At 50.1% G+C, this 24,986-nt stretch overlaps 1 long non-coding RNA gene across 1 annotated transcript; it reads left to right on the forward strand.

Annotated features, from left to right (window-relative positions):
- Positions 1 to 8,887: 8,887 nt before the first annotated feature.
- LOC149999314 (uncharacterized) lies at positions 8,888 to 19,950 on the forward strand. Its single transcript, XR_016513556.1, has 4 exons — positions 8,888 to 8,928; positions 15,585 to 15,736; positions 16,047 to 16,152; positions 19,652 to 19,950. It is a non-coding gene; the product is annotated as an uncharacterized LOC149999314 (long non-coding RNA).
- The last annotated feature ends 5,036 nt before the right edge of the window (positions 19,951 to 24,986 follow it).

Below are 24,986 nucleotides of genomic sequence, written 5' to 3' on the forward strand. Positions count from 1 at the left end.
CCTGGGTCAGGCACCAATGGAGGAGACTGCAGATGACGTCCTTGTGAGTTGCTGCTTGCCCTGTGACATTTAGCAGTGGGTTTTGCCTGCAAAGGCCTTTTATTTTCACAGTGGGTCTCAAGTAGTTTTCTTTTCACCTTCTATTTAATGGCTTTCACAAGGACCCTGTGTGCCAGTCCTCCGCCCGGAGATAAGTGTTGGATTTAAAGGGACCAGTTTTCTCTCGTTCGTTCCAGATTCTGAATATTTATGTATTATGGTGAGAGGCTGTGGAATAGTTTGGTGGAATTCCTAATCCAACCTCCTAAGGTGTACAAATCACCAACTTCTGCCTCTGTGGGCATGGAATCCCTCCATCTCCCATCTGGCAATGATGACATTTTGCAGTTTCAGAGTTTTCTATTGAAACTTCAACTTGTTTCTTAAATCTTCATGATACTCTTGCTTCATGCTTGAGTCCTGCCAAAAAGATTTTAGTTGTTGTTGGTATGTATCCTCAAACACATAGAAGCATCGAATTTGAGGAAGAGGTGTTGCATCTGGTCAACAAATACTTCTTTAAATTGCTTAGGCCCTGAGCAGAAACAAAATGGGAGACAGTGGGTCTGCACGCCACGATACTCAGCATCAGTGGGGTAACAGTGCTTAACTGGGGCTGCATCTGTGGCAGCGTTGAAAACCCAGAGCAACCTGTCGCTGCGGGGTTTTTCATCTATAAACATCTTCCAGTAAAATGGCCTAGGGCTCACTGGATCACCTGAGTGAAGACCAAAGTTACATTCCTGCAGCTGAAGATAATGGCTTTTCTGTCTTCCAGGCCAGAGATCTGCGAGGAGGCATTTAGCTTCCTGGTCTGTAGGTAGGAAAATTGGACCCCACCGTGAGATAGGTCAGAGATCAAGCAGCCCTCGCAGTCAGCTCAGTCATGGGCCCTGGACCAGGGCCCACCGGGAGCCTGGCACGAGCCGACCGTCAGCCTGCGGGATGAAGATGGCTGAGCCTTTCAGCGAGGACTCTGCTTCAGGTGCATTCATGGCCGACCTTTGGAATCATGGCCTGGGCTTTGCCCCAGCCTTCTCAGACACATTCTAGGGCTGAGTCATACAAGCAGTCCCTATCTCACAGGCAGGGGATATGCCCCGAGTTTGCTCGCAGTTAGATTTGAGGAGCTCAGAATATACTTTCCCAGGGCAATGATGTCGTGCATTGGAGGTAGGTTTCCAGGTAGGTTTCCAGAACAGCCTACTGGAAACCTATTTAACCCATCCATGGGCAGACCATGGCATCGACGGTTCGTCACATGTAGCGGTGTTTCCTGAGGAAAAGACCAGGGTGCCAGGAGCCTTCCTCCCCTACTTCAGGACATCAAGTAGAGGCTACAGCAGGGCAGCCTGAGCACCAGTAATGTTCACTGTCACCTGCTGGGTAAGCAAAGGCCTGGCCACTCTTGAGGTCAGACGCAGGGGCTCCCATCTGCTTGGCTCACTCCAGTGAATGTAGGCCATTTCGCTATTAGGAACCACCTGCTGTCTGCTCTCCCTAATAGAGAGCACCCTGGCCCAACAGAAAGGTATGCACTCTGCTTTTAACTTGCCAGGAGGAAGGCTGGATCAACCCCACTCCCTTAAGCCGCCTGACAACCAGTGAGAAGACAGCAGGGCTCTGGGGAGGCTGCCTGTGTACCCAGGGCCGTGGCCTCATGAGCCAAGGGCAGCTGGGGGCTGGGTCAGCAGGCAGCTTCAGGGGGAGGGTCGCTGCAGGTGGTGAGCTCAGTGAGGTGCCCCCTGGCCCCGCTTTCCCACAACAAGGTATGCTCCAGCATGTAGCAGAATCCCCTGCAGCTGTGGGCACTTCCCAGCCTCATCCCAGACCTGTACCAGTCAGAATCTTTCTGGTAGGGCCCCCAAATTTGCATGTGGAGTAACTCCCCAGTGGTTCATTTTTCACCATGCTGTGGAGAACCAGTGGGCTGGGAGAGGCCAGCAGCTGGGCTTCTGATGTGGAGCTAATGAGCTATTCTCAGGCCTGAGCCCCTCTCCCAGCCTGGCGGGCAACACAGGTGTGTTTTCTCCTGGGGAAGCAGCGCAGAGGCAATGACTCTGACCCCAGTTAGAGGGAGAGCTACCTCACTAGAAACTAAGCAGGTGATCTAACTTGCATCTTAAAACAGAAGCACCTCCACTCATACGACTGGCCACTCCTGTGAATATGCAGCTCTCCATAATGTGGCATCAGATCTTTCGGAACAATGGCACCTGTGGAACATAGGAAGTGACAATTCGTGAGTCTTACCGTGACTGCCCTAATTGAAGCAATTTTCTAATAAGTGCTGAACAAATGTCACACCCATCTGACTGTCCACAATGAGATTTTGTCAGCAAAGCTGCTCTTTGGAGCCCTATTCCCTGGGCCTTTTGGCTTCTGGGGCTTTCCACAGCCTTCAAGAGCATGACTTCAGCTCAGTTCTTGGGAGCTTTGCCTAATGGCTGCGGTTCCTTCTCCCGCTGTGCACTGGGGCCCCTGCAGGCCAGCATCTGTGCTGACCTCACCGGTTAGGAAGGGGGTAGGGCGCAGCTCTCCAGGGTGCTGACTCAGTGCAGGCCCAGAGCAATACGCATGCTCACCTGCGGCCTTCAGCATGCAGGCAGAAGGGACTCTTTTAGAGTGTGGAAGTGTTCCCTGGAAGGAGGACTGGGCCCCAGTGCTTTCCAAAGCTGTCAGCCTAGATTAATTTACCTTTCACCACTTTGGGCCATAAACTGCTCCGAATCAGACCGAGAAAGTTGCTGAGAGAATCTGGACAAGCCTTACCACTCTCAGGGACAACCATCTTGCCGGTTTGGGCAGGTGCAGTAGAGGGGTTTGAGCTGTATTTGGATTCAAATGATGGTTCGGCTTTGGAAGTCACCCCGGCAAAAAGAACAGTGCCTGCATTCAGCTGTGGCTGAATGGCGACGTCAGCCTCCCTGGTCAGCTGTATTTTCTTCTTTCCCAGGGCACCAGTGGCTCCCACCAGCTGACTCATCCCTGGGAGGAGAGGGAAGAGGAGGGCTGCCTCCAAGGCAGGCTTCTTGCTGCCAATGAGAGACAAACAGTAGAATGGCCTCCTCACCCCCACAGAGCCTCCTACTCCCAAGTCCAGGTTTGACTCCAATACAATACAAATAAGAGTCACCATATAAGAACCTGGACAAGATACCCAGTGCTCTCAGCTCTTTCCCAAGTCTCTGCTTTTCTCAACCAGCTCATAATAGGTTGGCCTCTGGCTAGTTATTCTCTCCCAAGAAGCTCACGACTTTGCAGGCAATGACTCAGTACACACCCCCTGTCCCAGTGACCCAGAACTTGTCATTCCCACTTTTCAGTGGAGGAATTCATCCTCGGAGAGCTGACAGGGAAGTGTGTGAGCTGGTGGTCTCCAGGGCCACCCAAAGCACCACCTTGGCCACGTTCATGGAGCGATAGCACGCAGCATGAGGTCCAGCTGGTCAGTCCACGTCTGTCCCAGTCCTCAGCCCTGGGACACCTTGCAGGAGGAACCTTGATGAGTGGTGCATGCTGAGAAATGACCGGGACAGCCAGGGTCTGGGCACCGTGCATGAGGATGAGCAGCTTGTGGATGAGGCCACCCAGGTGGTTTAAACTGAAAAAGGACAACAATAGCCTGGGGATGTTGTTATTCCAAAGCAAAACAGAAACAAATCCCCAGGGGCAGGAGGCCTTCACTCCAAAGCTACTTATCCACCTCCCTGGGCTGGAGGCCTCCAAGTCCCTTCCATGGGGATGGCCCTGAACCTGTGAGATGATCGCCCAGACTCTGGGCTGAGTTGATCCAGTAGCCCTTCAAGGCCACTTTCCCTTGTCGGGGTCGACTCCTGGGAGGCTCAGCTGCACCTTGCTAAGTCATGAGAAGAAGCTTCATGATAGTCACTGTCATTATCACACTTACTGAACGTCTACTTGGTGTAAGACCCACTGTTGCCATGGCAGCATTTGTTTATTCCTCTTGGATCTGTCCATATGGCAGGGCTCTGGAGCACAAGGACTGCCACCTAATGACAGATTCTCAGTGGGAGTTAAAGATAAGTTGGTGATTCCAGAAAGCTCTGAGTCTGGCATGGGGTCTAAAACACAGTGCCCAGGCCTCAGAAGCCCAGCCACACTCCAAATGCTGACTGGGTCCTTCCTTCCCTCCATTTGCTCTCTTGATCTTTGCTTTGGGAATCGAACTTTCCCTCCCCTGAACTCTCAGAGCACATGGGGTTATAATCGCTAATCCCCGTCTTTCTGGTAGAACAGTTTGGTCGTGTTCGTTTGACTCCTGAACTAGGCTCTGACCTCAGGGTGCATGTGCGGGATGGGTGTTTCTTCATCCGTGGAGCCCTCCAGGACCCAGAAAGGGCTGACGGTAAGGTTATGCTCAGCACATGTGGGCTGGTGGAATCCAGTGAGTGAGGGAAAGACTCAGGGCCCCACCTCCTAGGGGAACAGGTGATAGAGGACCAGAGCCCACAGCCCCTCCCTCACTGCAGGTATCCGCCTCTGCCTGGGCTTGGCCTGGGCTTGGCCAAGGCTCCCAACTGAAGGCAGTGAGCCTATGCTTTACATTGAGAAAAACAGGAACCTCGTGGCCATGCTGCAAACCATCAGCCCTGTTGAAAGGCAACTACTTCTAGGGTGGCCAAAGCCCCACTGCAGGGCAGCCATCATCTGCCCTGGGCACCCTGAGCTACCCCCTTGGGCACCAAGAGCAGGCAGAATCAGCCACTGGGCATTTCAGCTATGACCCCACATCCCTGATTTGCAGAAGACCCCGACACATTCTAGGGGATGTTGAGGAGATGGATGGACCGGGTGCCTGAACACCATTGGCAATGAGGCTACTTCCTGCTCTACCATTTATTAGCCATGTAACCTTATGCAAAGTGCTTAACCCCTCTGCTTGGGCACCATAGGCCTGTGTAACTCCTGAGCAGTTTTGAGGGTTAAATGACTAAATATGTTAAGACAGTGTAAATACTTGCCATGAATACTATTCTAGGTCAGAGCCCCACCTGGCAACTTCTCAGGGAGCCGAGGGATGTGGGCTGGCTCACCAAGAACACGTTATGAGAGACCACTGTGCCTCAGGCAGGAGGAGGCCAGCAGGCTCCACTGCAGCCTGCTGACTGGGCGCAGTGGGTCCTCAGCCGGACTCTGTCTCTATCTGGCTGTGTGACCTTGGACAGGTCACTGAACCCAGTTCTGCCTCTATTTCTGCTTCTTCTTCCAGCAGAGTAAGCAAGGCAGGGCTCCATGACACTTGACAGTACATAAACAGTCAGTTGTGTCTAATTTATTGGATCTATAAAATGCATTTGCTTCTGAGGCCCATGATCTCACCCTCAAGGCCAAAGTCTGCAGGGGTTCCCTCCTACCACGACTCCTGACTTCCCATCTTCTGGGGAATGTTTGCCCAACACTTACGTGACGGGAAGCTGCTCTGTACACAGCAGCAGGTTGTTGGCTCGGGGAAAGGACCCAGGAGCACACTGTGCCCGGAGGTCCCCTCAAGGTCAACAGAGCCCCACACAAGAGACAGGAGCTGGAGGTTCTGCATCCAGAGCCCAGCGTACTCCTTCCTGACTTCCCCACAGGACCACCTACTTCCCTGTGGCCATCTGGCGGGTGTGGGGTGGGGCTGTCTTCTGCCCACATAAAACCTACCACCCTGGCTGCAAGGAAGGCAAGACAGAAAAAGGAGGCCACAAGATGTTGAGGACAGAGTGGAGACCTCCTTGTCCTGCCCTGGGTGACCCTGGACCAGGCTCACATCCTTTCTAAATGTCTGTTTCCTCATTCCTCCAGGGGAGGTGGGGCTTCAGGCCCTCCAAGTTACTACCAGACTACGGTCTTTGATGCTAATAGCAAGGTTCTTGGCAAGGATGTTAGGAATCTTGGGGCCACATTGCAGTTCACCCCTTCTGCTCCATTCACTCACATCTTACACTGGTGGCCTCACCCATATCCTCAGAAAGGGCTCAAAGAGCCCGCCCTTCGCTGGTCTTTGGGGTTGCCCTGAAGGGTCTTTTGGGGGGCCTGCAAAGATGGATGGATGACAGCGTGGGCTTTGGAGCCAGACAGATCCCAACTCTGCTACCTGGGTTATCTTGGGAATGCCCCTTCTCACCTGAATCTCGGTTTCTCATTTGTAAAATGGGGAAAATCATGCCTGCCTTTTGGGGTTGTTATTAAAATGGGTGACGTATCCTGAGACCTAGAAGGTGCTCAATCAATGGGCATTGGGCTTATGAGGGAAGTGTCTCTGTGAGAGTTTCCTGTATGCTCGGTGACAAGGGCTGGGGCTGTTTTCTGATGGGCGCACGCTGAGGAAAACGGTGGGTAGTCAAACAGGTCTGTGCCCGTCGCTCATCACCACGTGATCAGCCACAGCATAGAAGAACTATGCCTTATCAGATGGCTCCGGAGGAATTTCTAAAAGAGAAATTCTAGGCTGATACCAGCATTCCAGATCACTGCATCGCACATGTGGCTACAATGTTCGGCTGTTTCTCACAAGCCAATGATCCATCTTTAAGGCTCTGAGGTCTGTCACCATTGAGGCCTCTTGGAGGAAAGTACCAGGAGCTTGTCCCAGGCACCTACATCACGTCTCAAGCCCGTGCTTTGCCAGCAGGACCCAGGTGTCTTAGCAGAGAGCTGCCGCCTGTTGCACGAGGCCCACAGATGTCACATGGCTTGGGGTCAGCTGGCCGAGTGGCTGGCTCCCTGCTGACACTGTGGGACCCTGAGACTACCCAAGTCATTTAGTTTTCCTGAGGCACCAGGATGGGAGTGCTGCCTGTCTCCTGCCTATCCCACTGGAAAACTGAGGGTTCAAGGGAACTACTATTTTAAAAGGGCTTTTTATCAAACCTGTTGCTTATAGGTTAAAACGGAGGACTGCAGCTCATCTATGCTGCCAGGGGTCAGCACAGTGCAGACCCTTTGGAGAAGGTCAGTGGCCGGAGAGGGTTTCTGTGGTTTGCTCAGGGTATTGATTATGTGGGTAGGTGGAACCCTTATGATACATGCAGTTTTCCCTGTGTAGATATATTGTCCTTTATTCCTAAAAGCGGGGCCACTCAGGATGGAAGGGGGCATGAGTAAAATAAGCCCACCTTGAAGGCTGCTTCTGCGAGAGTCTCCCTCACACTTACTGTTCATCCTGGTCTCTCAGGAGCATTACGATCCAAACCTCCACCAACTGCCCACATTAATACCTGCTCTACTCTCTTGTCAGCAGTTTTATGAACCCGTCCAGCAAAACTGTTGGCATCAACACATTGTGCCCACACTGTGCAGGGGCTGTGAACATGTCAGGCTGAACGGGCTATGGGAAAGACGGGTCCTTTAAAAACCAGCTCCTCCTGCCCTCAGCGCCACACTGATATCACTTCCTCCAAACAGGATTCACTCCCATGAAAGCCCTGTCCAGGTCCTGCACTTACCTGCCAGGTGAGTTGATGAGGTCATCTGAGCTCTGAGGCCGTTGTCCTGGAAAGAGAAAAAAACACTAAACAACAAAGATAAAGCAGTACCTGAGCCTCCCTGGCTCGGCTCGTATTGAGGTTTTCACCTTGAACTCCATGAAGGAAGGGCCAGTTAATGCCAGTGTGTTATTTCAGACTGGGGCGCCCATGTGCTAACGTAAACGTGGGCAAGCCCTTTAAACAAACACTGAGGGGAGGTTGGATTGAGCGGTCAGAGAATAGAATCAGATAGAGAGTGGGACCCAGAGTGCCAGGTAGGGGCTGGAATCTGCACCTTACCACCAAGAAGCTGTGCAGTTGGACCAATTCACATGCCGTCTCTGGGCCTTGTGCTTCTCAACCTTAAAGTGGGGAGTTGGGCTGGAATTGGGCCCCTAAAACAATGGAATGAAGTCACTGTGCCCATGGGATACGTCCTCAGTCAGAGTTTTTACTGGTCGGTTGGTTGGTTTTGTACTGTCTTGTTCTGTGTTGAACCACAGAGGAGAGAACAAAGCTGACCATACCCAGTTCTTGGCATGCAATTATCATTAGTCTGTGTAAACCCCTTTCACACTAGATATTATTTTATTCCCCCACCCCCACCTCATCCCTAATCTCCATTTCCATTCCTCCCTCCTCTGTACGTTCCACCATAATGTAGTTGATAACTGTTCTGGATATGTGTGTGTCTCTGTATAAATGTATCCTTTAAAAATATGTAGCATAGTTTTGGAGTGTGTTTTAAATTTACATAAGTGATAGCGTTCTATGAATCTCAGTCTGTTTCTTCACTCTGCACTGTTTTACGGTCCTTTCATGTTGCTGTGTGTGCATCTAGCTTGTTAATTCTTACTGATGCACAAAAATGCCTGAGTGTGTGGCTACCACAGTGTTCACTTCAATTCCCCTATTGATGGACACCTAGGTTATTTACACACGTTTCGACACAGGGCACCACAGTGAACATTTCCACACACATCGCCTTAAGAGCCACAGAGAGAGTTTCTCAGGAACTGCTACCACATGCTGTCTATGTGTAGTCCCTTCACCAGGTGCTGCCAGATTGCTCTAGGGGTGGGGACAGATGAGGCAGCTGCACAAAGCTGGGGAGACAGGGCCCAGAGATGGGCCTACGAGCAGGAACGCTGCTTGGCTGGGAGGTCTGGTGCTGGCTCTAGATTCCTTCCATCTTTCATTGATTAGCTCTGATTCTGAGAGCCACGTAGCCCCTTCCTTTAGGCCACACAGTGGTTTCTAATTAAATGTGGTTTGATTTACTAGCTGATGTCTCCTCTCCTCCTCGCCTGCAAGGACAGGCATGGTGTGTTTCTCACCATGGTTGTCTTACTCCGCGTGCTTAAGACAGAGCTAATCCAGTCGACGCCCAGCAAACAGCCATTGGATTTGTGAATCAGTGAGTGAACCTGGGCTGGGAGGAACATGAATGAAGTCTCAGCTGGGCTGGGTCTAGGGTGAGGAAAGAGGGGTGCGGTGGGCCCATTTAAGGAGACCTTGCTCTTGGGTGCTGCCCTGCACAGCACAACCTGAGATGGGGGTCTCCCTTGCCTTATCCTAGACCCGGCTCTGATCTCAGAAACTGTTGCCTTAGAAAAGCTTTTGACCTCAAGTTTAGCATCTAATCCAGTACCTTCCTCTCTTTTCTTACCTCCAACCCTTTCCCTTTCATTGAGCATCACTGTACTGGAGAGAAATTCTCCAAGTCACTCTCCAGGGGGGGGGGGGGGCATGAAAATAATTATTATAATGCAGAGAAATGAGCTTAAAAATGCAAAAGGACAAAGTGGTCACCCAGGATCCTGGAGGCCAACGAGCGTGGGTGGGTAACTCTGGCAACATGGAGGAAGTTGTGGCAAGGGTCGAATTTTGTCAGGAAAGGAGCAGGAGAAGGGCACCTGAGCAGGGCACCCTATGCAAAGGCCCGAGTCTGAGCAGCACAGGGTGGTCGGCGAGTGTGTTTCTGGAGCCGTGAGGTCCGAGGCTGGGAGGAGGGTGAAATGTGTCTGGGGAGCAGAAAGGTGAAGCTGCAGTGGGCGGGGGCGGGGGGTGTGTGTGGGAGAGACCAAAGGGGTACACGTGGGGTGTGGGTCAGAGGGGCCACATGGACTGCCGGCAGGGCAGGTGGCAGGAACCATTTGCCCTGTAGAAGGCTGCACATACTTATGAACATGTTCAAGTCATGGCCCTGGGTATCCAGAGCACAATGAGGCAACTGGAAGCCAGTGAGGAGGGTCTCACTGGGTTCTCATGGGAAGAGACCCCTTTGAGCCAGGGAGATGCCTCTCCTGGAAAACAGGGGACCCCGGGCTTGTAGAGCAAACAGCCACTGACAGAGGTGTTTTCCAGAAGCAGGAAAACTGTCAGCCTTGCCCAGAAGGTGCAGGACCTGTCCTTGCCCCACTCAGACCCTAGGAAAGCCTGTCCCCCTTCTCAGGAGGCATGAAACGGGGGCCCAGCCCTGGGCAGGGCACCTTCTCTCTGTCACCTGTACTCACGGGCCACCATGGGGGACCTTCTCTTTTCTTCCTCCTGAAACTAAAGCCCAAAATGCAGCCTTGGAGGTAGTGAGACCATCTTGACCACACCACCCTGAGGAAGCCTCATTACCTGAAGGAGAAATAATTATCTTCCTGCTTACTTCAACACTGGCTCTGCTGAGGAGAAATTTTCGTTTCTTCTCCACCCATTTACCGAACTGGACTTTCAGGCTTGGCTGCTGTCTGGGAAAGTGTTTGGGGGTTACCTGTGCCTTCAGGTCTTTATTCTCCTCCTCCCATGGCCCCCCTCCCCCCAACAGGCAAGTTGGTTTGTTTCCTTTGAATCTCCTTTCTTTCCTGACCTCAGATCCCCTGCCAGGTGGCCAAGTTGAAAACTTCTGCTGTCCCGCATGCCCTTGGCCCTCGGGCCTCCAGAAGCAGCAGCTGCCGAAGGCAAGGCCTTGAAGTCTGTTGCCAGCACAGCCGGCCCCACCAGGAAGACCCTGGGCTGGACCCAGCTTCCTGGCAGAAGTGAGCTCCCTGTGCTTAGAAACGGTACCCAGAGTTGGCTTCTCATGTCATTTCAATGCTGGTGACACTCGCGCCCCTCCTGCTGCCCTCCAGTACCTTTATGCCCTCCTGAAGGAGGTCCAGGCCTTCTCGGTCTCCGTGGAAACAAGACTTGGGGACAAGATTCAGCCCAGCTTAGTCAGAGGGACATGTAGCTTTGGATCTCCTCTTAGGGAGATGTCAAAATCACTAGGGAGCTTTTTCTTTTAAAGAACAGTAAATTCAGCTCATTTTTTTAAAGGAAAAATTTCAGCCTGTGATGGCTACGCTGATCCCACCCCTTTCCTCAGGGAGACCTCAGGAAGTGTCAGGAAGGTACAAATCCCAGCAAGAGTTCCCTGGGGATCCAGTGCATCCCAAGGTTTGGAAAGGGCTGTTGTCTCATATGTTGTCGGTACGATGTTTGCACTACGAGAGGACCGGGTCATTTAGATGTTAAATGCTGACCTGTGTCTCCCGGGAGTGAAGGCCTGGGAAAGTGGACAGGAAAAAAGGAGGTGGTTGCTTGGAGCTGGAGGGGCTATTTGTGTCCATGGAACCAAGAGAGCTATTTGACCCCACTGGTCAATGAAACCTTTGACCTCATTCCTCAGGGGTCTAAACTTTGAAAGCCTAGACCTTCTTCTGTATCTTTGAATTCAGCTATCTCACGATGGTTGGGCCAGATGTTGTTAGCTCTGCCTAGAGCCCAGGTAGCGTGGGATAAGAAAAGGAGAAGCTGACAGGCACCATAGCTATTTTGAATTCTCAAGGAGAATATGTTTATTTTTAATTATTTCCAGGAGTTGTTTTTTTTTTAAACACTTATGCTATACAAATGTATAAAGTACAGAGTCAGAGTCTTCCTCCTTGATTACCACCCCCAAGCCACTCCCCTCCTTGGGGAGCACCCACCCTTCATAGCGCTCATTGGAATACAGGGATGTCTCAGGCCCTTTTCCTTCGCACGAATACACAGACCGAACACGTGTGCCCCCTCCGCAGGCGGCCCTGCTCCGCGGAGTGTCCCACCCCCACTCTGCTTCCTGAGCACCGCCTCTCGCACGTTCAGGGAGAACGTGCCGCTGGTTCCAAGCTCTCCAACAGGTGAGTCATCCAGGAGCTCTACCTGCCTGGCAGTGGGTGAGGTCACCTCTCTGGTGCCAAAGCAGGAGCCAAGAGAGTGATTCACAGAGCTGTTCTCTTTATTTGTCCAGTTTGGGACTAGCCTGACCCACTTCATTGAAGGGTCCAGTAAGGATAAGCCATGTTATTCGCCGTGTGAGTCGCTCTGGTTTGCGGTTTCTCCTTCAGTGCTTGCTTCCTAGGTGTGGAGCGGGCCCTGGACTTTAAAGTCCCTGTTCAGGCGCAGGGAAGCAGTACAGATAAGACCAAGTGCCAAGGAGCTTATGAGCTGGTGCATGTGTGGGTGGAGGAGAGACCGGACAGAATCGTGGAAACACAGAAGGTGTTTTAGACACTAGTCACTGTCGTACAGAAAACACGAGAGGGTGAGCTGATGGTGCCTTGAAGGGTGACGGAGAACCAACAGACTTGGGGCAGCTCTGGTCCAGCCAAGAAGCCACTGTGTGACCCAGGATAAGGCATGGACTTCACTTTCCTCCACTGCACAGGGAAGACATTGGTCCCAGTCACCTCCTGTCCCTTTCTAGCCATAGAAAGAGCACACAGAAGTTTCAAGCACAATATTCTGTGACTAGTCCCAGAGTCCCCTTTCTGTGGCTTCAGCCTTTAGGAGGGGAGATCTTTGTTAACATCCTTCAGCAAGTAATGGCCAAATTTCTAGAGAACACAGAACAGCAGGAAGAGGAACCCAGCCTTGAAACCAATACATTCTGTACCAGTTCAAAGTGTCTCTGTGTCCTCAGGGCCTTTGCTGAGAGCCCAGGAGGGGGGCAGGGCCGCTGGGTTCATGAAGCCATAAACCACAGGCAGGGCAGAGCCGAGAGGCCTGGGGAGGGAGGCAGTAGAAGGTGGCTCTGAAATGGAGGGTGGCAGAAGCTTCGCTGGCCCCTGGGAACCAGAGCCCTTGGTGGACCAGAGATCCCACCCCCCGGCTGAAGAGCTCCCAGTCCACTTGTCACCTCCCAGCTCCACCAAGCAAATCCCCCTTGGCGTGGCTCCACTGCACACAGAGCGAGCCCATCTGGTTTGCCGAGTGCTCTCAGGGCCAGCCCAGAAGGGGACCTGAGTTCAAGCACCACCAAGAAAATCCTGCTTTGCAGAGAGGACCAGTTTAGCCCTTGGGAACCAGGAGTGGGAGGAAGGAGTGGAGAGATCTCTACCTTCCCCTCCCGCAAAGCACAGTGACTCATACAATTTCTTTCTTTTTTTTTTTTTAAGTTACAGGTTCATGTGTCACTTGGAAAGTGGGCCCCGTGCCCAGGGGTCTGGGACACTGGGCTCTCTGGACTCCAACAAGTCTAGGATTTCCAGCTTCCATCCATGCCCAGGTTTTCCCATCTCAGCCAGACAGGAAGGATGGACACCTGAGAAGGCAGCCTGGTGGTGCTTTTACTTGAGGGGAATAAAGGAGGGCTGGCTGGAAACCTCCTCTCCTGTCTGACTCACGCTCATTCAGAGTGCAGCAGGCTTAGGAACCGTGGATGACATACTAGCGCCAGAGAGCAAGCCGGTCACACAGACTCGTATATCACTGTGACACACAATTGTTCACGCCGGAGAGGCTTCTCACCCTCCACGGTGAGCCAGGACAGGGAGCCAGGACAGCCAGAACCAGAGGCAGCCTGGGGACAGGTTGAAACAAACAAAGGGGTTGAAAGTGTCAACCTGCACCACCTTCAGGCTCTGAACCTGGGATGTGCTGTTGGAGGAACATTCTGGATCACAGGTGTCTACCTACAAAGAGCAGGGCACTTGCTCAGCTGCCATAGATCAAGGTTTCTGTTCTAAGGAGTGGCCAGAGGGGAAGTGGGGAACGGGGAAGTAGTGAGCTCCAAACCTCTGAAATTTTCCTGTGGGGCCAGGGATCTTGAAAATTTGTCTGACCCCCCCCACCCCACCCCTAATGGCAGAGCTCCAAATGCTGGGCCAAACCTTCCCAACCTTCAGTTGGGTAAGCCGGATTGCGGACTGCATTGCTTTGCCTCTGCTTTTCTGCCAGAGCCATCCTCATTCCAATGGCAAATCCGATAGGGGTGAGGGTGGGGGAATGGTACCACCAGGTGCCATTGGACCCTTGGGGCTTGACTGTGGTTTCCAGAGACAGGCAGAGGGCCGGGCCTCTTCACACTGCCCTCTTCACACTGGGGTGGGTGCTGTTCAGGGCGATGGTCCCAGTGACATACCTTAACTGTCTGTACACTCACCCTATGACTGGAGGTGGGAGAGGATCTCAAAGAGGTGGGCGGTGGGCCCTCAGCTGGCTAGCACTTGGCCTCTGCCTGGTGCTAAGTCACATGTCAGGAGAAGCTGGAAAACTCAGTCCTTCCTGATTCTACCCTAACCCTCTGCCCCTGTGCCCCTGTCTTGCATCCGTGCTGCTTATAGTATGTTGGCAAAATCCTTTCCTAAAGCCCAGCTGGGAGAGGTACCTGTGGGAGAATGAGCGACTGGGGCAAGGAGGACCCTATCTTTCCATCCTTAACTGCTCCCCACCTCCACCCACCCAGTCTCCAGGCAAAGCAACCTGCCCTCAGTCCGTTGGTCAGGGACTGGTCACCAATCTCTCTGCTTCCCTGGCTGCTTAGAGATCCTTGTCACCCTTTAGGACCCATTCCAAGGTCATTTGCTCTTTCGTGCTGCCCCTCCCAGCAGCAGAACACACCTCCATGCTCCCTGTTACTCAGAGATTAGAGGATGCCTTTAGGGGTCCCTTTTGTGCTCTGTTAGTGTCCCACACTTCTTTGTGTCCCTGGCACCTAAGTCAGCAGGCATGCATATTGTGTGAGGACATTTGCTCACCTGTGAAAACAAAAGTCATGGGGAAGGAGCGCTGGCGCAGCGCCGGGAGATCCTGCAGTGTCACTTTCTGGTGCCATGACCCTGGGAGAGTCAGTGAACTTTCCAGGGCCTCACCTGTTGAGTGAAGAGACACCCATCTCAGGGTTATGATGAATGTTAGGTGAAATCATGTTAAGTACAATAGTAAGTCACTACAGTTGAATGCTGACCACATGACCCAAGGAATCAAATATCTAAATAAGATAATAAACTTCAAGATACACATTTTTTTTAAAGATTTTATTTATTTATTTTTAGAGAAAGGGGAAAGGAGAAAGAGAGGGAGAGACACATCAATGTGTGGCTGCCTCTCATGCACCCCCAACTGGGGACCTGGAGTGCAACCCAGGCATGTGCCCCGACTGGGAATCGAACCAGCGACACTTGGTTCACAGGCCAATGCTCAATCCATTGAACCATAGCAGCCAGGGCTCAAGACACACATTTTCATGAGACGGCCCCTGGTAGGTAACTGCTTGGTCATGTTCGTTTATTGAGGTAAGGGCCTGGGGTCTGGGGAGTCTGGAAGCCAAAGCTGACCCATGGGAATGAATAATGGCTGGTGAGTGTTTATGGTGGCATGGTTTAGGGACGACAGCAAGCCAATAAGATATTGCCTTTTTTTTTTTTTCCCAAGAGCCTAAGGAAGTGCTTTCTTGGAATTATAGAAAAGACTAGAGAATTCTCCATTTTACCACTCAAAGAAATTAAACAACACTGAAGAAACATTTCCCTGAACTTCTAGGTAGGACTAGAGATGTGTTCATTTTGCAGCTCCAAGAGATTAAGAGATAGCCTTGGGAAATTTTGACCTGAAGTCCTGACCTACCTAGCAATGCCCTTAGCCTTTGCTGGTGGAAAATATGTTCCAAGCTTCCCTAAAAACTTCTACATCAGTCCAGCATTGATACCTTCATAAGACGAGGGAGAAGCATACTACTTCGTTGAGGGTACTAAGGCCTTTACTCTGACTTTTAAAGACTCACAAGGATTTATTAACAGTCTTGGACTTGGTCTTTTTTTCTGGATGACCCCCTTCCAGCTGTGCCCAGTGGAAAGCTCAGCATCGTGCTTCTGAAAAGAGTACAACCAGCTGTCTCAGCTAATTCTTCCTGGGAAGGAAGGACATGAAATGTGAAGTCGTGACCCTGACAGACCTGGACCCATGTTCCTGGGAGATTTATAGATCGCAAGGTTTGAATGCATTTGTAAATGTTCAGTGTGATATCTTTTCCACTCTTCTGTTTTGAAGAGCCAGGTCTTTCCCTCGGTCCTCCAGCGGTGGTGGGGTTGGGGATGTGTCAGGACCACCTGGAGAGCTTTTTAAAAATGCATTTGCCCCCTCCACCACCCATCTTGATTCTCTGGGGGTGGAGGGGAGTAGCCGAGGGAGATTCTCAGGCATTACTTTCCAACTGTCTAATGACTTGCCACCACCTCCCCCACCTCCCACCCCACCCCCGACCCTGATCCCCGTACACCCTTTTTGTTGCTTATTTTCCAGAATGGGCTTTGGAGCGTGCCAGACCTGCGTTTGCATTCAGCTTCACCACTTGCTTGCTGCTTGGTGTCCTCATTTCCTAACCTTGGCAGGCTGGTCGGAGGATCAGGTGAGAGAATGATATATGGGGTCTGGCCTGTAACAACCCCAGTGAAAACCCCCAGGCCAGGATGATGGAGAGCTGGCTGGGAATGATTGCCTGAGCCCCCAAGGAGCCTCTGAAATGGGAGGTGAATCCAGTGTGAGAGTTGGCTGTCCCTAGGAGCCTAAGGGAGCCCAAGGGAGCCCACAGAAAACCGCCAAAGTGAGAAGGAGCCTGAGGAAACTTTAGGGTGGTTCAGAATTGAAGAGGTTTCTGGGTTGTGTGACTTCTGGTGCATAAAACAGGACAGTTCCTGGCAAAGTGGACACATTGGTCACCCTAGCAGCTCTCAGCTTGCTGGGGGAGCCTGAGACTTGGCCTAAGAAAGGCCAGTCACTCACCTAGGATAAAGAAACATGGTTCCTTAGGGCATTTAAAATATCAAATGGAACCCCACTACTACTGGGCCCCCCAAAGGCTGTCAGCCCTCTCAGTGGGGATGCTGGAAGGAGGGATAAGTCCAGCAACCTCCCCTAAGGCACTTCTTTCCTTTCTGTCCCCCCTTTTAATTCAAATGGTTACCTTGGAGACAGGTGCCTTTGGGGCAGCTGTTTCCTGATAAAGATAAAGAATAGAACTGTTCTGACCCCCCACAGTGGGGGCGGGGCAGGGGATTAGGGGACCCCACCTGGCTTCCTCTGGGGGTGGCACACACAGCTGGGAACAGGCAGCTCTCCTCCTGAGCAGAACCCCACGGAAGCCCTGTTAGTCCTGCCCTTGTCCTGCCGGGAACGTGATTTGTCCATAATCAGATGTTCAGCCTGTGGGCCTGGGGCTGAGCTAGCCTGAGGCCAGGCACGGAGGCCGCTGCCTGCCACGTCCTCTCTCACCCACCCTCCGCCTGCCTCCTCAAGCCCTGGGAAGTCAATCCTCTCTCCCTGGCTCTTCACCCTGCTTTCATCTCTGTTTGCCCTTCTTGTGTACCCTCCATCACTATATCCTGATGGGTAAAGGAAGGTCTTGGCAGCTTCCTTGCCCCGGGCTTCCTCCCTGCCTCAGGAAAAAAAAAAATCTCAATTATAGTCGACATACAATATTATATTAGTATCAGGTGTACGACACAGTGACTAGACTTACATATACCTTATGATGTGATCATCATACATCTAGTAATCTACTGTCACTGTACATAGTGATGCTATTATTGACTCGATTCCGTAGGAGAGATTCTTAAATGTTTAAGGGAAAGGCAGCTTTTCCTATGTTAACTTTTATTCCATCTCAGGGGGCTGTGGGTCTTCCTTGTGCCCCCCTGTCTCCTGGAACCGGGCGTGTTAGTTAATATGTGTTTAACAGTATGTATGCAAAAACAAAGGAAGACTGCTTTTCACAAGGGCAGTGTGTGAGACGGAGAGAGATGGAGAGAAGATGATCATTATTTATTTTATTTTTTTTTTACTTTTATTAGTATTCATTTTATGCTGAACTTACTCCCAGGCCATAAACTTTTGTTTCTTCTGGGATATCTTTTACTTCTGTTCAGTCTCCCCTTCTGGTTAAGGAATACTCTGCTCTTTTCCAGTAAGAATCATCTCTGTGGCAGGGAGAGCTCATGGTATGGGTTAATCCACCCCCAAGCTCAGAGAGTTCCGCGCTGCATCTCAGGAGCTTTGTTCACCCGGATGTGCTCTATGACCAGAGAATCTACACCTGGACCCTTAAGCTCAGTATCACGCTCTGCATTTTCAAGCACGTGCAGCAAAAACTCAGCACTCTTTCTGTGTCCAGCCCCACTGTGTGGCCTGGGCACACCTGCCAACTCCCCCTGTTGTACCAATGGAATGGGATATATTACTTCTTTAAAGTGACATCTTTCAGATACTTGGTGGCTTTTCAAATACGCGTACCCTTCATGGCCGAGGCCATTTCATAAATGTTCTTAAAGTGAGCACGGAGATTCAAACCTCTTGATTTGCATTATTTTATGGGGTTTTCTGGGTCCAGTGAATAGCGAACTATTTTCAGAGGTCACTTCTGGTTTCTTTTGGGAAGGGCAATCATTATTTATTTCTAAGTTTCTTGTTTAGAGTTGTGAATTTGGTCAGGCTCTTTGGTCATGTGGAATGTAGTCTTAGGTCCAGTTCTCCTTGAAAAATGGGAGCCAGCAAGGAGGGCCTGCCTGGCCTCCTGCCCTAAGGGAGTCCTGTTCATACAGGGAGCGCGATCAGGGAACTGAGAAGCGGTAAGTGGGGCAGAGGTGTACATCTAGGTGAACTTTCTCTATCAGTCCATTAGACGAGCATCTGGGCTCTGTCTGTCCTGCCTCAGGAAAAGCTACTTTCTACTCTAGAATCCTGAGAAGGGGAGAAGGGAAAGGAGCTAATTTTATTGCACATCTACAGGTGCTTTGCATAGCTTTTCTCGCTGATTTATAAAAATCTAGTGAGATGATATTTTCCTTTTTGGATGGGATGTAGTTCAATAATTCATCTAAATTTATCCCCAGAAGAAGTAGAAGCAAGAAGTAATTGACCTTCTGGCTCTTAAGCCTGTGGCCCTCTTTGAATGGTATTCCTCTACGTTGGTTACTAGTATAAAGAAGAAAAAAGTGGGTAGAAGGATCTTTTAAAATTAGAACTACACTTGTAAATATTACAACTTTACACTGAGCTCTGGGCTCATGGCCGGCATGTGCAATTTTAGGGCCGTTTCCCCTGGACATTTTGAATCCCAGCTATCCCTCATTTAGCTAAATTTGTATTCCAGGATGAAGTCTATTGACTTAAACTCTTTAAACCTATTTATAACATCATGGGCCTGCATTATACCTTGGGGCAGGCTAGACCTGCTCACTGCTCAGTGACTTCCATACTTCAGTCCCACTGGCAGTGTTAAAGGCATGTCCTAGACAATTGACACATTTGTACGTGTCTCAGATCTTCAGTTTCCCTTGAATTCTCAGAAGTGTGAATGCCTAGGGGCTGTTGACTATCAAGAGAGAACTGATCTTTCTTTCCTCAGTGTGGAGGGCAGGCTCTGTGAGTATTGCAGCCTGCCAGCTTCCAGTGCTGGGATGAGAAAAAAGTCAGTGCTGAATGATCCTGTTTCTCCTCCGAGCTGGGGTTCGGGCTGCCCCTCATGGAGCCCTGGGAGCCTCAGACTGCTCCCGCTGGGACTGCAGCCCCATAAGTGGCATACAGTGGGAAGTGGGGGGCAGAGTCTCCAGTGACACTGAATTTGGGGAAGATTCAAAGGCAGGGGCTGATTTTTCCTGGGAGTATGTGTTCCAGTCCCCCAAGCTATGCCATCCACTTCTTTCCAGAATGAACAAGCCCAGATTCAATGTGATGTTGTGGGTTGAATTGTGCACCTCCATCCCCAATGTGTATGTGGAAGCCCTACCCTCAGGACATCAGAATGTGACCTTATATGGAAATAGGGCTGTGTCAGAGGTAATTAGTTAAAATGAGGTCGTACTAGAGTAAGGTGGACCCCTATTCCAATATGACTGGTGTCCTTATAAAAGGTGCAGAGACACGTACAAGGAGAACACCATGGGAAGATGAAGGCAGAGATGGGAGCACTGCTTCTAGAAACCAAGGAACACCAAAGATGGACAGCAGACACCAATTGCTGGGGGAGAGGCCTGGACCCCATTCTTCCTCATAGCCCTCAGAAGGAACCAACCCCCTGACACGCTGATCTCCAACTTCTGGCCTCCAGAACAGCAAGACAATACATTTCTGTTGTTTAAACCACGCGGTGTGTGGCACTTGGTAACTGCCATACTAGCAACAGACCATTTTCTTGACTTCAGATCTTACCAAAGCCTTTAATAGAAATCAAATTTACAAATTAAATATATGAAATTAAATTTCCAAATTTGACCTTAGGACACATTCCACCCCCCACCCCACCCCCGTGGACACACTGGGCACCTGGGAGGGGCAGTGTTTACAGAAACACACTCTGGGAAACACTCCTTGTTATGAGTCTAGTCTAGATTAATCAAACCTACTTATTAGAAAGAGAAGGTACTGTTTCAAAACCACCACCTGAGACTTATGTCCTAAGTCTTGACACCCAAATCACTAAACGTCTCTGGGGCTCCGTGTCCAGCTGGGTGCAGCCAGTTGAGGGGTGTTCTCAGAGCCGGGCCCAGGGCGCGGTGCACTCCAGGTGCTCTGCCGGTGCCGTTCCGGGCTCTGTAAGTGATGCTGGGCTGCGGGGGGGTGGTGGGCCTGGGGTCTCCCGTCCCATCTGCCGCGGAGCCCAGAGCACAGACAGCGGGGATGGTGGGGCCGAGAGAAGTAGCCCTTGCTGTCTGGTTGAACTCCAGTAATAGCAGCGTGAGCCAGACCCCTTTCAGGGAGGCCTCCTGGATGGCCTGAGACAGGCGTTTCCAGAAGCCAAAGTCCCATGGTCCTGATGGGGGTCAGCCTCCATCCGACCTCTCTGCTTCCCAGCTGCCCAAACCGCTCCCTTTTCACCCAGGGCTCCCCATTATCTGTGCCATCCACAGCTTCCAGACAGCAGCCTTGGCAGTGGGAGCTACAGGAAGGGCCAGGTAGGCGGCCTGGAACAGGGTGGCTGAGAATGACACGCACACACAGCCAGGGAGTGTCACTTCCTAATTCCCACCTCGGGATGGATCTGGCAGATAAATGGGAGGAGCAGGAGGTGGGAGGGCAACGGGGTGAGGGACTCTAATTGTTGTGGTGCAAATACCCCGCCTCCAAAAGCACCCGACTGCACTTGGGGCCCCTGAGTTTACCTTACAATAGTTATGAAACCGATTTATAAGAGTGCACACCCAGCGGAGGAGGAGAGAGGGCGGGCGGTGGGGTTGGCAGCAGCTCTGCCCATGAGATAAGTGCAGAGCTCAGGTTAATAATCCCCTCACCCACCCAGAAAAAGCCCCTGAGACCTGTCAGGGGCAGAGAAAGAAGCCTAGGCAGTTTCTGGCTGGGGTGTGGTGAGGAGGCGGGGGAGACAAAGCTGGAAAGGGTCTTTGAAGTTCCTGTTTGTTTATCTGCAAAGAGGCTCCGGTCACATTTCTAAGGGATATGGTGGTGAAGTTCTTTGCACGATGAGTGACACAGCAGAGCAAGGTTTCCGATGGCTTGGAGCAGCTGAGGCTGGAATGGGGACCCAGAAAGCCATGAAGACAGAAAACTCCTTTGATGGATTTATGAGTAGACTGGACCCAGTTGAGCAGAGACTACCTGAGCTTGCGGCTGTCTCAATAGAAACCTCCGAAGTCAAAAAGCAAAGAGAAAATAGACTGAAAACAACACAATGATTACCCACCCCGTGACTGCGGGCCAGCTATAAAAGTTGGGGCATGCATGATGGGAATACCAGAAGGAGAAGACAGAGAGAAGAAACAGGAGAAATATCTGAAACAATAATGATGGAGAATTTCACCCAAATTAATGTCAGACACCAAACCACAGATCCAGGAAGCTCAGGGAACCAAACAGGATAAATGACAAAAAAAAAAAAAAAAAACACGTAGGCATATCATTTTCAAACTACAGAAACCAAAGATAAAATCTTTAAAGAAGCCAGACAGAAAAACATCTGACTTAGAAGAATGAAGATAAAAATTACGTCTGACTGACTTTTCCTCAGAAATCATACAAGCAAAAAGAGAGTGAATTGTTGAGAGAAGTAAATCCCCCCCCAACCTAGAATTCTGTACTCTGTGCAATTCTCTTCAAAAGTGAAGGAGAAATAGACTTTCTCAGACAAGGAAAAATTTGTTGCCATTAAACCTGTCTTGCAAGAAATGTTTTAAAAAGTTCTTCAGAACAACTAAAATTGATATACATTAATTGAATCTACATAAAGAAGGAATAAGCGAAGAAGATTGGGTTTTGTTATAGCTTTAATTTGTATTCCTTTGAATATGTTTAAAGTTAAACTTTCCCTTTTCCAAATTAGAAAAACAAAAGATTTTAAAAGTTAAGCAAGATTAACCGTGGTTTCAGAGCTATTAGCTTCCTCCTTTTCCTTCAGTGGACCTAAGTCAGAGCTCTGAGTCTGCAGCATTGAGAAGGGACTGGGAGATGAGTAGCCCCTTCCTCCCTTCCTCCTTTACCTGTAAAAAGCTTAACCATCGCTCACTTGCTTCCCAACGAGTCAAACGAACCACCTAAGAGAGGATGTGAAAGACAAAACACAAAGGCTCTATGCGTTCAGGACCTTGTACCCACTTTATTTTGTTTAAGCCTTAAGGCAGACCCTGGTGGTTGCAGGATGAACATGAACCATGATCTACAGACGGGTGCATTACCCAGCTCAAGTGTCAGAACCTGAATTTGAACGCAGGTGTCCTGGCTTCTTGTGATCCCTTCCACTCAGGCAAGTCACAATGGCGGTGGGAGTAGTTCATTTCAGTTCCTGAAAACGGTGAGTTGCTAGGACACATGTCCAGGAAAGGGGGTTATTTGCATGCACACAAATGGAAATTGAGTCCCTGAGAGAGGCCTCTATGAGGCCGCCTTCCCTGAACAGGTCTGCTGGTGGTATGCAGTCCTCCTTGGTCGAATGTGGTGAGCGGAGTGGGGACGTGCCCAGGTCTGGCAAGCAGCAGCTGGCCATGCCTCAGGTTTGTGAGACCACTTTCTTCCCTTTCACTCCTGTTCCTTTGGGAATTGTTATGATGAAAGCAAACACGTTCTGAAAGGTGCTTAACTTGGAGTTGTCTGGAGGAGCTAAGAGCGTTCTGGGAAGCAGGCTTTGTTAGAGTCAATCCTGTTCGCCAGACAACCAGGTTCATCAGCTCTTTCCGCTCAGCCTTGATGCTCTGTGTGTCACGCAGTCCAATGGGCCAGCACCCATAAACACTCACACTCTTGCCTTCCTTCAGGTAACCGACTTCAGGAAGATTTTTTTCATTTTAATTGCTCACTTAGGAACTGAGGTCTGACAAAAGATCAGGAGGATCTCCCGACCACAGGCCCTCCCCTGGTAATGATCCTGTCCTGCTTCTCTCTATACTTATGCAGGAAGGGGCTTGTCAAGATCCAGCATCTAGACTCCCTAATCTTCATCATCAAGTTAGTCTGAGTGCACATATAAAAAGAGTTGAGTGCATGGGCTCTGGACTGCCTGGGTTTGAAACCTGGCTGAGTCACTGGGAAGGACCCTTGGCTGAGTTCATTCTCCTCTCTGTGCCACGTTCCTCAGCTGTACTGTTATTGAATAACTGAGTCAGTATGTAGAAAGGCTTTCTAACGTGCTCAATAAAATCTAGCTATAATATTCCTGTTCTGCTTCTCTCCACTCTCTCACCTGAATCCATCCATCCAACGTCTCTGAAGTGCCAGTCCCTGTGCTAGGAGGGGGATGTAAACCCAGGGCAACTCTAGGCTGGTCCTGCAGTCCTTTAGTCTAGTCCAGATTAGAATTGTTTCAGTTAGTTATTGCTACATAACAAAATACCCCAAAACTTAGTACCTGAAAACAACAACAAGCATCTATTTGCTTATAGTTCTAACACTTGAACAAGGCTCAGCCTAGACAGCTCATCTCTGCTATGCACGGTCTTAGCTGGATGGCTCCCTTGGAGCTGGAGGCTCCATGACAGCATCACTCACACGTCTGGTGCCTCAGCTGGGGCAGCTGGAACAGCCAGGGGCTGACTGAGCTGAACCCTGTCTCCTTCCGCCCCTCTCTCCTGACATGGCCTCTCTCTAGCAGGACAGTGGGTTTGTTTACTTGGCAGCATGCTTCCATGAAGGCAAAAAAACAAAAACAAACAAACAAACAGAAGCAGAAAGACTCTTCAGGCCCAGACCAAGAAATCATATTGTGTGACCACATTCTATTGCCAAAGGATTGAAGCAGAGGTAAAATAGTCTCTGTGTCTTGATGGCAAGGAGCATGCATGGGGATGGAGGAACTGGGGACAGTCATCTTTGCGGGCAGTCTACCATGAGGGTGGGGACAGATAGTGTGAACAACTCCAGAGCAGGCAGCCAGTCTGGGTTCTTCATCCTTTACCACCAGACACTACAACAATATTTTTGAAGACATTCAAGAAATATTTATTTCTCTACTGGTTTGGAAGCATTTTCTTTATTTTGAAATTTGTTCTCTTTTAAAAGCTTTATTCATATTACTGAAAAAAACACTAAAATAATGCTAATAAAAAATAAAGTTTTAGTCACTCATCCCGTCATAGCTCAAATAGTTTTGAATATCATTTATTATTTGTATACATTCCACTTTTCTCATGATAAAAATTATATAACATTATAAGAATGAGAAATAAAGAAATCTTTAATATAGTCTGTTCACATATATAATTCTGTAGCAGCTATTTTTCCTTATCACCATATTCAACATTTTTTCCATGTTCCTACATGGTCTTCATAATCACCCTTTTTTAAAATAGCTACTATAATGTTCCATTGTGTTGATCTGTCACAGCCCATTAAATCTGTCCTCTCATGGTCATCTAGGCTGTTTCTGCTGTGAAACATTTTTCCATATTTTGACATAGCCTTCCGTAATTTTTTAAAATAGCTGAATGATAGTTCATTGTGTTTATCTACCATATTCTATGAACACATGGTCCCCGTGTTTAGGCCGTCTTGGCTGTGAGTACAGACTGGATCAGACTGAAACTGGTCATAGAGACACAAGCTGGGATGAGGACAGGCTAAATCTGTGACTTAGAGGCAGAGGCAATAAGCGTGTCGGTGGGACTGGGGGGAGCCAGGGCTTCATGAGGTTCAGTCACAGAACTGTCCGATCAGCCCTGCCAAACTTTTATCTCTGCTCTTATTTATTGATCAGTTACACAGCCCAAGCTTCTGTCCCAGGATGTCTCAAAATGCCTCTTGCCACCT

This window comes from Furipterus horrens, unplaced genomic scaffold (genome assembly GCF_987537825.1).
Source record: "Furipterus horrens unplaced genomic scaffold, mFurHor1.1.pri manual_scaffold_10, whole genome shotgun sequence".
Taxonomy (NCBI): Eukaryota; Metazoa; Chordata; class Mammalia; order Chiroptera; family Furipteridae; genus Furipterus; species Furipterus horrens.